Below are 12,723 nucleotides of genomic sequence, written 5' to 3' on the forward strand. Positions count from 1 at the left end.
CAATATTGATAGTTTTATAGCCTATCCTGGTAGTTACATAACCTATATCGATTGCTACAAAGCCTTTATAGATTGCTACATATTCAATGTACATAGTTACATAGTGTTTCTAGAATGTTACCTAGTCTGAATAGAGTGTTAGAAAAGCATTCAGATTGCGGTCTCTGCCGTTGACAGCGACGGACAGTGCGTCCCTGGAGTATTGTTTTCACCTTGATCCCTCTTCAGGTCTTCGGGATTTGAGCATCCTCCAAAAGTGGAGTGACAGTCTCCCAGGGACCGGTGCTTTGCTGGTAGTCTACTCCCCCCCCCTCTTGTGTCATGCACAGGTCAAGAAGCAGCAAATTCACTACTCAGAGACCCACAAAGACTAGAGATATAAACTACAAGGAGAATAGTTACATCCCTTCAAGGATAACTGATACAACTGTCATATACATAGGACGTGGAAGAAACAGACTCAAACTACAAGGAGAATTGATACATCCCTACAAGGACACTTGATACACCCATCATTTACTTCCATACTCTAAACCAGACCAGTCACAAACCGAAAGAATATCGTTCAACTTCTCAAACCCAGGTGGTTTGCTATATACTCGTAAGTTCAAACCCCTTTTTAAATAAGAGAAGCATGAGATGTATTCATTATGCCCTGTATGTTGGCTGTGCCAGACTGTTGTGTGACTTTTTGTAGTTTATGATTTAAATTTTATTATTACTGATTTGTGTTAATATTTTTGTTAAATAAACTTAAATGTTGTTATTTCAGTTATTTGCCTGAGTGATTTTGACCTTGAACAGGAATCGGTGGGGGTCATCTCTGCGGCACATTGCGATACATTAAGCCCAGTATCATCACAGAGTGTAAAATAGCATTGATAGATTTTTAAATTGCCAAAATCGATTGCAACATAGCCTATATTAATTGTTACAAATCATTTATGGTTACATAGCCGATTTAGATAGTTACATAGCCTATATAGATTGTTACAAAGCCGTTTTAAATTATGACAAAGCCATTATAGATTGCTTCATAGACTATATATATTGTTATAGTGCCTATAAAAATTGTTCCCTAGCGTATATAGAACATTACATAGCCTTGAAAGATTGTTACATAGATATGTAGCATATATAGTTTGAAAATCTATATAGATTGTTAAAAAAGCCTATATAGATACTTATATAGTTAACACCGATTGTGAGATATAATTCATTAATTCTTACATAGCCAATTTTGATTGTTACATAGATTATTATAAGATATTTTCATAGCCAATATAGATAATTACATAAGGCCTGATTCATTAAGGAAGTTAAGCAAGAAATTGAGTAAATTTTCTTAAGTTTTCTAGGCAAAAGCATTTTGCAGTGCAAGGGGTGCAAATTATTTTTTTCATTTTGTACTAAGTTAAGTAATGGCTGTTTATTCATGTAGCACACAAATACTTGATAGCTTATTGTTATGCTGAAATTTAAAGTTGTTGTTTGTGTGCTACATGAAACAGCAAACAGTAATTAACTTATATGCAAAATAGAAAACTAATTTGCACCCCTTGAAATGTAACATGGTTTTGGGTTGGATACTAAATGACAATAGTGCTAAAGACAACACTACTTACCCCTACAGCGTCATCAAGAAACTCGCATTCCTGACATCCTCAGCGGAACGACTACTGGAAAAGCTGACCTGCAAGAAATTAGACAGACCAAGTGCCCGGCGCACAGGAATGACGTCACTGGTAAAAGCGACAGTATTAGTAGTGCTGTTAAAGGAGATTGCCCGTTTAACAGCACTAATAATACTGTTGCTTTTACCAGTGACGTCATTCCTGTGCGCCGAACACTCGGTCTGGCTAATTTTTTGTAGCTCAACTTTTCCAACAGTCGTCTCGCTGAGGATGTCGGGAATGCGAGTTTCGTGATGATGCTGTAGGTGCAAGTGGTGTCGGTGTGGTGGTAGTCGGAATAGCGACTACCACGGCATGGTTTTGTCCAGGACACTGCTTACTGAATTTTTTACTTCATTTCCTTAATGAATCAGGCCCAAAGTATTTATAGATTGCCAAGCCTTTATAGATTATTACATAGCCAATATTGATAGTTTTATAGCCTATCGTGGTAGTTACATAGCCTATATCAATTGCTACAAAGCCTTTATAGATTGCTACATATTCAATGTACATAGCTACATAGTGTTTCTAGAACGTTACCTAGTCTTAAAAGACTGTTAGAAAAGCATTCAGATTGCGGTCTCTGCAGTTGACAGCGACGGACAGTGGGTCCCTGGAGTATTGTTTTCACCTTGATCCCTCTTCAGGTCTTTGGGATTTGAGCATCCTCCAAAAGTGGAGTGACAATCTCCCAGGGACCGGTGCCTTGCTGGTAGTCTACCCCCCTCCCCCATCTTGTGTCATGCACAGGTCAAAAAGCAGCAAATTCACTACTCAGAGACCCACAAGGACTAGAGATATAAACTACAAGGAGAATAGTTACATCCCTTCAAGGATAACTGATACAACTGTCATATACATAGGACCTGGAAGAAACAGACTCAAACTACAAGGAGAATTGATACATCCCTACAAGGACAATTGATACACCCATCATTTACTTCCTTACTCACAAACCGAAAGAAAACTGTCCAACTTCTCTAACCCAAGTTGTTTGCTATATACTCGTAAGTCCTAAACCCTCTTTAAATAAGAGAAGCATGAGATGTATTCATTATGCCCTGTATGTTGGCTGTGCCAGACTGTTGTGTGACTTTTTGTAGTTTATGATTTAAATTTTATTTTTACTAATTTGTGTTAATATTTTTGTTAAATAAACTTAAATGTTGTTATTTCAGTTATTTGCCTGAGTGATTTTGACCTTGAACAAGAATCGGTGGGGGTCATCTCTGCGGCACATTGCGATACATTAAGCCCGGTATCATCACAGAGTGTAAAATAGCCTTGATAGATTTTTAAATTGCCAAAATCGATTGCAACATAGCCTATATTGTTTGTTACATATCATTTATGGTTACATAGCCTACATAGATTGTTATGAAGCCGTTTTAAATTATGACAAAGCCATTATAGATTGCTTCTTAGACTATATATATTGTTATAGTGCCTATAAAAATTGTTCCCTAGCGTATATAGAACATTACATAGCCTTGAAAGATTGTTACATAGCTATGTAGCATATATAGTTTGAAAATCTATATAGATTGTTAAAAAAGCCTATATAGCTACTTATATACTTAACACCGATTGTGAGATATAATTCATTAATTCTTACATAGCAAAGTTTGATTGTTACATAGATTATTATAAGATATTTTCATAGCCAATATAGATAATTACATAAGGCCTGATTCATTAAGGAAGTTAATCAAGAAATTGAGTAAGTCTTCTTAAGTTTTCTAGGCAGAATCTTTTTGCAGTGCAAAGGGGTGCAAATTATTTTTTTCATTTTGTACTAAGTTAAGTAATGGCTGTTTATTCATGTAGCACACAAAAACTTCATAGCTTATTGGTACACTGAAATTTAAAGTTGATGTTTGTGTGCTACATGAAACAGCAGACAGTAATTAACTTATATGCAAAATAGAAAACTAATTTGCACCCCTTGAAATGTAACATGGTTTTGGGTTGGATACTAAATAACAATAGTGCTAAAGACAACACTACTTAACCCTACAGCGTCATCAAGAAACTCGCATTCCCGACATCCTCAGTGGAACGACTATTGGAAAGCTGACCTGCAAGAAATTAGACAGACCAAGTGTCCGGCGCACAGGAATGACGTCACTGGTAAAAACTACAGTATTATTAGTGCTGTTAAAGGGGATTGTCCCTTTGGTAAAGGGCAATCCTCTTTGTTAAAGGAGATTGGCCGTTTAACAGCCCTAATAATACTGTTGCTTTTACCAGTGACGTCATTCCTGTGCGCCGAACACTCGGTCTGGCGAAATTTTTGCAGGTCAACTTTTCCAACAGTCGTCCCGCTGAGGATGTCGGGAATGCGAGTTTCGTGATGATGCTGTAGGGGCAAGTGGTGTCGGTGTGTGGTGCCAGTCAGAAAAGCGACTACCACCGCATGGTTTTGTCCAGGACATTGCCTACTCAATTTTTTCCTTAATTTCCTTAATGAATCAGGCCCAAAGTATTTATAAATTGCTGAGCTTTTATAGATTATTACATAGCCAATATTGATAGTTTTATAGCCCATCGTGGTAGTTACATAGCCTATATCGATTGCAACAAAGCCTTTATAGATTGCTACATATTCAATGTACATAGCTACATAGTGTTTCTAGAACGTTACCTAGTCTTAAAAGAGTGTTAGAAGAGCATTCAGATTGCGGGCTCTGCAGTTGACAGTGATGGACAGTGGGTTCCTGGAGTATTGTTTTCACCTTGATCCCTCTTCAGGTCTTTGGGATTTGAGCATCCTCCAAAAGTGGAGTGACATTCTCCCAGGGACCGGTGCCTTGCTGGTAGTCTACCCCCCTCCCCCATATTGTGTCATGCACAGGTCAAAAAGCAGCAAATTCACTACTCAGAGACCCACAAGGACTAGAGATATAAACTACAAGGAGAATAGTTACATCCCTTCAAGGATAACTGACACAACTGTCATATACATAGGGCGTGGAAGAAACAGACTCAAACTACAAGGAGAATTGATACATCCCTACAAGGACAATTGATACACCCATCATTTACTTCCATACTCTAAACCAGACCAGTCACAAACCGAAGTACAATCGTTCAACTTCTCAAACCCAGGTGGTTTGCTATATACTCGTAAGTCCTAAACCCTCTTCAAACAAGAGAAGCATGAGATGTATTCATTATGCCCTGTATGTTGGCTGTGCCAGACTGTTGTGTGACTTTTTGTAGTTTATGATTTCAATTTTATTATTACTGATTTGTGTTAATATTTTTGTTAAATAAACTTAAATATTGTTATTTCAGTTATTTACCTGAGTGATTTTGAACTTGAACAAGAATCGGTGGGGGTCAGCTCTGCGGCACATTACGATACATTAAGCCCGGTACCATCACAGATTGTAATATAGCCTTGATAGATTTTTAAATTGCCAAAATCGATTGCAACATAGCCTATATTGTTTGTTAGAAATCATTTACGGTTACATATCCGATTTAGATAGTTACATAGCCTATATAGATTGTTATAAAGCCGTTTTAAATTATGACAAAGTCATTATAGATTGCTTCATAGACTATATATATTGTTATATTGCATATAAGCACTGTTCCATAGTGTATATAGAATATTACATAGCCTTGAAAGATTGTTACATAGCTATGTAGCATATATAGTTTGAAAATCTATATAGATTGTTAAAAAAGCCTATATAGATACTTATATAGTCAACACCGATTGTGAGATATAATTCATTAATTCTTACATAGCAAATTTTGATTGTTACATAGATTATTATAAGATATTTTCATAGCCAATAAAGATAATTACATAAGGCCTGATTCATTAAGGAAGTTAATCAAGAAATTGAGTAAGTTTTCTTATGTTTTCTAGGCAGAATCTTTTTGCAGTGCATGGGGTGCAAATTAATTATTTTATTTTGCACTAAATTAAATAATGGCTGTTTATTCATGTAGCACACAAATACTTGATAGCTTATTGTTATGCTGAAATTTAAAGTTGATGTTTGTGTGCTACATGAAACAGCAGACAGTAATTAACTTATATGCAAAATAGAAAACTAATTTGCACCCCTTGAAATGTAACATGGTTTTGGGTTGGATACTAAATGACAATAGTGCTAAAGACAACACTACTTACCCCTACAGCGTCATCCCGAAACTCGAATTTTTTCGTCATCCTCAGCGGAACGACTATTGGAAAAGCTGACCTGCAAGAAATTAGACAGACCATGTGTCCGGCGCACAGGAATGACGTCACTGGTAAAGGCGACAGTATTATTGTTGAAATTCATTAGCTTTAGAAATAAGGAGAGCCTACCAGGGATTAAACTGTATTTTTCTTAATTTGCTCAAATAAGGTGTGGGTGTAATCTAGACCCAAACAGAAAAGCTGCTTTGGACATTTTTATTTATCGTACAGTCTTTGCAGGCTATTTTTTGTTATATTACACTATAAGTGTAGGGTGTCATATACAGCTAGACACCAAACATCCTTTTTGCTATGAATTTCTATAGCTCTTTTTACTGCGTTGTCTGGCACCCTGGATTGGTATGTGTCTGATAACAGCACACATCCCGGGGTGTTCAGCACTCGTTGACATTTATTTGCTGTAGAATTACCTCACTTATCCAAGAAACAGGTGGAGCACTCGTTGCCAGATATTAGCTGTAGAATTACCTCACTTATCCAAGAAACACGTGAAGCGCTCGTTACAATGTTTGCCAGATGTGGTAGGAACTGCCTTGTGTTTGAGTCATTGCTCTGTCGCTTACCATCCAGACAGATCACTGCACTGTTTGGCTGAAAGTGTATTAAAAGCATATTGTGACCTGTGAGATGGTCAAAATTGAATGGAAATTACTGGAAATTAGTGTTAGTGAGGTTAATAATAATGTAGGTACAAAATAATACCTAAATTATATTATTTTAGCACAAAAAAATGGAATTCTGAAAAAAAAAAGCAAAACCAAACAAAACCAAAACCAAAACACGCAAGGGTGGTTTTGGCAAAACCAAACAGGAGGGTCAGTGAGCATCTCTACGCTAAACCCATACCTTCCTGTGAAGGCTCCTGGTGAAGACAACAGGCTTTGTTAGATTCCGTGCATTCGGTGCAGAGCTGCCTCTAATCAGACCGACTCTGGAATACTACTTCCTGCCGTGAATTGTGACAGGTATTCTCCAAAAGTGGAGTGACAGTCTCCCGGGACCGGTGTCTTGCTGGTAGCCTTCCTCCCCCTCCTCCCTCTTGTCTCATGTGCAGGCCAAGATGCACTAAATTCTCTACCCAGAGACCCAGAAGGACTAGAGATATAAGCTACAAGGCGAATAGTTACATCTCTACAAAGATAACCGATACATCTGTCATATACACATATACATAGGACGTGGAAGAAACAGACTCAGACTTGATACATCCCTACAAGGACAATTGATACACCCTTCATTTACTTCCTTATTCCCAACCACACCAATTACACACCAAAACACAACCATACAACTTCTCAAACCCGGGTGGTTTGCTATATACAGGTAACTCCCAAACTCTCTTCGAAAAAGAGAAAAGAAAGTAGGTTTATCTGGATCAGCACATATCCTACACAGCAAGAAACATTAATTAAGTTGCAAAAAGGCAACAAAGGCAAAAAGGCAACAGTCAATTGCAAATAATGAATCACGTTACTACTGAAATCCAAAGAGGAAATAAATCATAAGTACATAGTACACAGTTACTCCTGGTAATGATATAATCACATGGGACATGTTGTTTTATACGTTTCGGTCTGACATAACTGTATCGATACTGGTGCAGAGTGGTTGAGTTTAGTGTGCTTAGCGCTATGTTGAGGGGTGTTAGTGTAGGGTGTATGAATGGACTGAATCTAATATGTGGGGTGTATTAGTATACAAGTATTTGTTAGATACCAGGGGGCACAGTGTAATATGTGGGGTTTAGTGGTGTGTTTAAGGGTATAACTATAGCCAAGGTTTGGACAAATCCAAGTTACTAGGACTCCATTGTGGCTATGAATTGCATCTAATGATAGGAGCATGCACTCTGCTGCCCATCGAGAATGGTTCTGTCACGAATCAATGCAGGAATACAGCTAAGGAGCCATGAATAAGGTGAAAAAACATTCAAGTTTATTGCTGAAGAGTCTGAACAGATGATGTAATAATGAGCTTGCAGTAATTACCAGGTATACAGCAGTTGCAGGTAAACAGGAGGTGTAAAAAGATTGCAGGCAGCAAGTACAGGGAAATGCAGAGGTAAATACCAGGTTCACAGATGAAACAGAGCTAGAAAATTGTAGACCGCACTATATGGGGAATTCTAGTATTTTAATGAATACCAATAAAGCTATGTTTTTTATATACATATGAATCTTTCTCAATTTGATTGTCTATATTCAACAATTTAAACCCATTGAGTGCCCCTCTATACATATTTTCTCTTGCTCTCTTCTTTTTTGGACTCACAGATGAAACAGGTCACCAGAGTGTAAGTAGAGATCTCAAGCAGCATAAACCCAGGAGCACAGCAGGAGGAAGTCACCACAGAGTGTAACATCAATAACTAGCAATGAATGCTGGGGGAGACAGGTATACATAGGGGAAATGAGAACACACCCAGGTGCATGGGATAATTAGTGAACAAGTTAACCCCTAATGCAAACAAGAAAGGCACAATAGCAGCACCTCTGGTAATAAGAGGTACTGCTGCAATACAATAATAAGGACAAAAGGCAGGAGCTGCCAGGCAAAGCAGCATGTAATGCATAAGCTTGCAGGCAGATCCTGACAGGTTCTTCATCAACCCGTACCTGAAGTGGACTGTTCATGACAGCCATATGTCCCCAAATTCATATGGCTGAATATAGTTTGGCGGACACAAGTCTATTACAATATGGTCACAGACTGGTATGCTGGTGACACAAGACAGGTAGACAAATGTGTAATTAGTCAACTACAGAAGCTGGGGGATTTTTCTCCAAATGTGTAATTGGTGCCTTTTCATGTTAATTAGCAATGTAAACATAAATTAATATAATTCAAACATTAAGATATTCTCTAAACTAAAATAAAAAAATAAAAAAACGACTGAATTTTTAAATTGTGATGAAAGAACTCTGTATTTAAGCGACGTTTAGGATTTAAATTATATATATCTAACGTGTTTTTCTCCTCCTCAGGTGTTGCACGTGAGTATTGACTCCAGGTACAGAGAGAACATGCCAGGGCGCGTACCTTGACGGCATCCATTGTCGGATGGATGTCATCAGTTTCTCCCTCGGACAAACAATGGAGCATGGCAGATGGGTGTCATCAGTTTCTCCCTCGGACAAACAATGGAGCATGGCCAATTGTTATGTAGAACTATAATTAAAACAAGTTGTCAATTAAATCTGATTTCATTGCACATATATTATATTACTTTAACATAGTGAACTGAATAAATTATAAAAATAAGCGGTGTGATTATTGGTTAGATATTTACAGTACAGTCACAGTACACAAGTCATAAACACTAAGGTATCAATTAAACCAATTTCAGCTGAAATAAATTGAAGTAAACATTTTTTGTATGAATTTATCAGTCTCTCACATACTATTTGAGGAATTTTGGCCCACTCCTGCTTAAGTTCATTGATGTTTCAGAAATTTGTTTACGTACTGCTCTCATCCTCAATGAGGATGAGCCTGAACTTGACCATTCTGGCCATTCCGTTGTAGATGTGTTGGTGTGCTTAGAATCATTATCTTGTTGCATGATCCAATTTTGGCCTAGCTTCAGTTGTCAGACAGTCTCACATCTTCCTCTTGAATACTCTGGTATAAAAAGGAGTTAATGGTGGACTTGATTACTGTGAGGTTTTCAGGTCCTGTGGTTGCAAAACAACCCCAAATCACCACCGCAAGGCTTGATGGTTGATATGAGGTTCTTATGGTGATGCTCAGTGCTTGGTTTTGGCAAACATGGTGTTGTTCATTAAGACCAAATTACTCCACTTTTGTCTCATCTGTCTAGAAGACAATGTTCCAGAAGTCTTGGTTTTCATTGAGATTTAACTTTTCAAACTTGCTGTACAGCAATATTTTTGTTTTGGAGAGAAGGGGCTTTCTCCTGGCTCTTTCTCCATGAAAACCATACGTGACAGTCATTTCTCATGGTAGAGTCATGAATTTTAACATTTTCTATGTTGAAATTTACTATGATGACTATGTTGACCTTTAGATCCATGGATGTGGGTTTTAGGGTCTGTGAGATTTCTTTGAGCATACATTCTGATGTTTGGTTGAATTAGCTGGGATGGCGACACCTGTGAAGAGTGGCAACTGTCTTTTATGTTCTCCATTTGTACATAATCTTTATCGCTGTAAAATTATGGATTCAAAATGTTTGTTTGAGATGGCTGTCACGAAAAGCCATCTCTAGCCCGTTCCTGATTTAATATCTTATCATATATTCACAGAGTTAAATAATATATTACCTCTAATTTGTCAGGAAACCTCTCCTGACCCCCTTTATCTGGCACAAACCGCACTCGTGACTTGGAAGCTTATTGTAAGGGAACACACAGGATTTTGGCCTAAATCTTACTCTCACCTATCTATCAGGCTACAGATTTAGCTGGTTCCTTTCCCAACACAGACACCTGCTTCCACAGTTCTCCACAACTGTCACCAGCAAACCTATGACTTAATCACCCAATTGTGCACACTCTCTGCTCTGGTAGCTAAACAGTTAACCCTGCACACACTAGTATCTAAAATGTTAACCCAGCCAAGCAATCTCTCTCTTCTAAACAGGCAGTGAATTTATTTAGAGTAATAAGAACATCACTATTAAATTTTTAGATTTAATATACAAAAAGTACAATACTTACAGGTTATATAAGCAACTAAGATGACATGACATACATAACAAAATAGGTTTAAAATAAAGGAATTAAATTCAGAGTATAACTTACAGATAAGTGGTATATTCTGTGCCAAGGGAAATTGGCTTGAAGATGGACAGTTTGATTGATTTTCCAAAAGACTGACAATTTCTTGTAACTGGTCTCAGCTTTTTAAAGACACCTTTACATCTTACCCAACCTCCAGGGGTTGTGGTCTGTGACACTGTTTGCAATCACCATTTGCCTGATTGACTACCCAATTCTACTATGTGACCCAATTTTCCTGTGAAGTGTCACACAGTTTTATTATTAATAGATCCACTATGAATTTGCTAATTTATTGATACCAAACAGGCCTAGGTCCAGTGTATTCGCTGAGCTTATACTCATTTCCTCAACCCCTCTGTGTCACAGAATGCTTTATTTGACATATGGGCTTTCCTTCATCATGCTATTGAGGAATACGTGGTTGATCACTACTGTTATTGATTTTAAGTTGCATTTTGAAAACTGGATTATATTTGTCTATATAAGATTCATCAAGTCATCATCCTTCTGTAAGACCACAAGCTGTGAACGGCTCCTTATCCTTATAACTGTAATTCCTCTCAGTTCACTACATTGGCATTATAATCATTCTCTGAGATTATTTAAGATATATTTTCTCCTTGGTATGGTGATAGCTCAAACCAGAATGCTCCAAACTGAACTACCAAAGCTTCTGCTGTTATATAGAGCTGGTACTCCCTGATTACCAAATAGTGAGGTTCACTTGATTAGTAGCACCTGGCTCGAATAATCTGCTTTAGTAACGTGGAAGTAGTAAGAGTGTGTTTGCTTTTCATACAAAGCTTATTTCGCGTTGAATAAATAATAGCAAAGTAAAAATCTAGGGGTTTGCCATGAGTTTACATTTATAAAATATTACACCTAAATGACTAATGATGCTTGTTATATATGTCCTGATAACCATATATATGCCCTAACCACAGATCTGAAGCGGGTGTACTTTCTTTTTGACATGATCATACATAGCCATACATACATGATCATGCACAATTGAGAAGATAACATTTTCGAAATTGCAAACCTTTAAGAGTGCATTGTAATTTACATCTTTTAAGTCTATTTCCCTTAATTATTCAATATATTGCTAAATTAACTGCATATTTCCTGATAACAAAATTGCTTTTATAAGGTACAGATGGAGCAAGGTTCACTTGGACAAGCAACATGATCACCCACTTGTCTCTCCGTTCAGTGACTGTGTCTCCCATGTCTGACTGCGTTCACATAGTTATACTACAGAGTGATCCGAGGCATACTTTTTATTTATATATAATGCATTATGCTGTTTGTCCAGATAAATCTTGTGCCGCCTGTAATTCTCATCTACCACTTCTTCACACGTGTATCAAAAAGGTGTTATAGGTATGCGTGAATGGCTTATCATGCATATTTATTGGGCAGCACAGTGGCTTAGTGGTTAGCACTTCTGCCTCTCAGCACTGGGGTCATCAGTTCGATTCCTGACCATGGCCTTATCTGTGTGGAGTTTGTATGTTCTCCCCGTGTTTGCGTGGGTTTCCTCCGGCTTCCTCCCACACTCCAAAAACATACTTTTAGGTTTATTGGCTGCTCCCAAATTGACCTTAGTGTATGTGTATATGTTAAGGAATTTAGACTGTAAAGCTGGTACACACTACAGAAATTTCCACCAACTTCTTATGCCGATCGATTTTACATGCGATCGATGGTCCGATCGCTCGGTCCATGGACTGCATACACACTAGCCTTGTTTTAGACGATAAAGGGAAGAGTGGACTTCCCTTTAGCGACTTTTTACAGCCATGTTGTCGTGAGCAATGATTGCAATTTTGTACACATCGGTCAGAAGTTTATACACACTACACAATGGAAACTAGATTGAAACGAAAATATTAAACGGTACGACCAACCAAATGAGGCGACAATCGTCCATTTGGGCAGACTTTCGACCATCGTGTCACTACACACACTGACCCGACTTTTGAACGAGCGGTCGTCTGTCAACTGATTGAGCCGATTATTGGACGAAAACCGTGTAGTGTGTACCTAGCTTAAGCTCCAATGGGGCAGGGACTGATATGAG

At 37.8% G+C, this 12,723-nt stretch overlaps 1 long non-coding RNA gene across 2 annotated transcripts; it reads left to right on the forward strand.

Moving 5' to 3' along the window:
- The first annotated feature begins 235 nt into the window (after window positions 1-235).
- Window positions 236-8,997, forward strand: LOC142097070 (uncharacterized). 2 transcript variants are annotated; one of them, XR_012678111.1, is made up of 4 exons: window positions 236-601; window positions 5,835-5,948; window positions 8,172-8,292; window positions 8,883-8,997. It is a non-coding gene; the product is annotated as an uncharacterized LOC142097070 (long non-coding RNA). The 2 variants fall into 2 exon arrangements; XR_012678112.1 differs by lacking the exon at window positions 236-601 and adding an exon at window positions 2,626-2,683.
- Window positions 8,998-12,723: the final 3,726 nt, after the last annotated feature.

This window comes from Mixophyes fleayi, chromosome 7, assembly GCF_038048845.1.
Source record: "Mixophyes fleayi isolate aMixFle1 chromosome 7, aMixFle1.hap1, whole genome shotgun sequence".
Classification (NCBI taxonomy): domain Eukaryota; kingdom Metazoa; phylum Chordata; class Amphibia; order Anura; family Limnodynastidae; genus Mixophyes; species Mixophyes fleayi.